We start from the raw sequence: 1103 nt of genomic DNA, 5'->3' as shown, positions 1-1103 counted from the left end.
ACAAATGTGGGAATCGTAAAAAAAAAGGCTACTGGAAGTTAAATTATGAATTAAAGGGAACTACGGTACACTTAACATTCTCAGGCTCAGATTAATTACCCGCAGATGAATGAAATCGTCTGCCATCTGGCATTAGCTGGAATAAAGTACGCGAGAAGACACGACCACAAGTAGGTAAACAAACTGCTCTTATTGATGTTCTTAACAGTGATCAGACGTTTTGTAAATCCTGGTATATGATTTATATTTGTGGTGGATGGTTACAGCCTTCATAAACCCTTCACTGCCAGACATCTCCCCTAAGCCAACGGTCATACCACGTTAAGTGCACCGCTTCTCGTCCGATCAGCGATGTTAAGCAACGTTGGGTCTGGTTAGTACTTGGATGGGTGACCGCCTGGGAACACCAGATGCTGTTGGCATAACGTTGGGGGAGGCGGTGGCTCAATCGGTAGAGAGGTGGCCTGCAGTTCTACCGGACCCAGGTTCAAATCCCGACTGGGGCAGGGAACAGTTTAAGGATTTGAATTTCATGAAATCAGACTTTACCGATCCACCAGAAGACCCGCCGACATGTTGTAAAAATACCCCGCTAATACCAGTACACCAGTCCTGTATGAGACAGCCCTAGCATGTATTCAATATGGACGATGGGTGTTAGCGCCGAGGTGGTGACATGTAGAGAGGTGTATGGTATGTAGGACTACTGGGCCTTGAAAGCAGGCTGTGAAGCCTATGCCCAGAGTCGGACACATAAAAAAAAAAAAAAAAAAAAAAAAAAAAAAAATGTCTGAGATTAACAAGAATAAGCTATAAATGACGCATTCTGAGTTGTCCTGACAACTGGTTCTTTGGTTGCCGGAGTTCGCCATAGACCGGTTTAGTTGGCATGATAGTATATACTTCTTTAACACTTTTGATGCCATGGACGAAACTGCGTATTTTATCCAGGCTAAATCCAGAATCTTTAATTCTGGTGAAGGAAATTCATGGACTACAAAGGTTGATGAGTTCGTTATAAGCCTCCGACTACTGAAACTTTCATTTGAACAACATCATCATTTATTCACTTCGTTTACGAAAAGGGGCTGATACTTATCAAG

The 1103-nt window shown here is 43.0% G+C and overlaps 1 non-coding gene across 1 annotated transcript; it reads left to right on the top strand.

Moving 5' to 3' along the window:
- The first annotated feature begins 303 nt into the window (after positions 1-303).
- On the top strand, positions 304-422 carry LOC145396655 (5S ribosomal RNA). Its single transcript, XR_013896815.1, has one exon. It is a non-coding gene; the product is annotated as a 5S ribosomal RNA (ribosomal RNA).
- The last annotated feature ends 681 nt before the right edge of the window (positions 423-1103 follow it).

The sequence above is a fragment of the Coenobita brevimanus genome, chromosome 38 (genome assembly GCF_032717465.1).
Source record: "Coenobita brevimanus isolate Jiangsu-jjx chromosome 38, ASM3271746v2, whole genome shotgun sequence".
In the NCBI taxonomy this organism is placed as follows: domain Eukaryota; kingdom Metazoa; phylum Arthropoda; class Malacostraca; order Decapoda; family Coenobitidae; genus Coenobita; species Coenobita brevimanus.
This window is presented reverse-complemented; position numbering and strand designations above follow the sequence as displayed.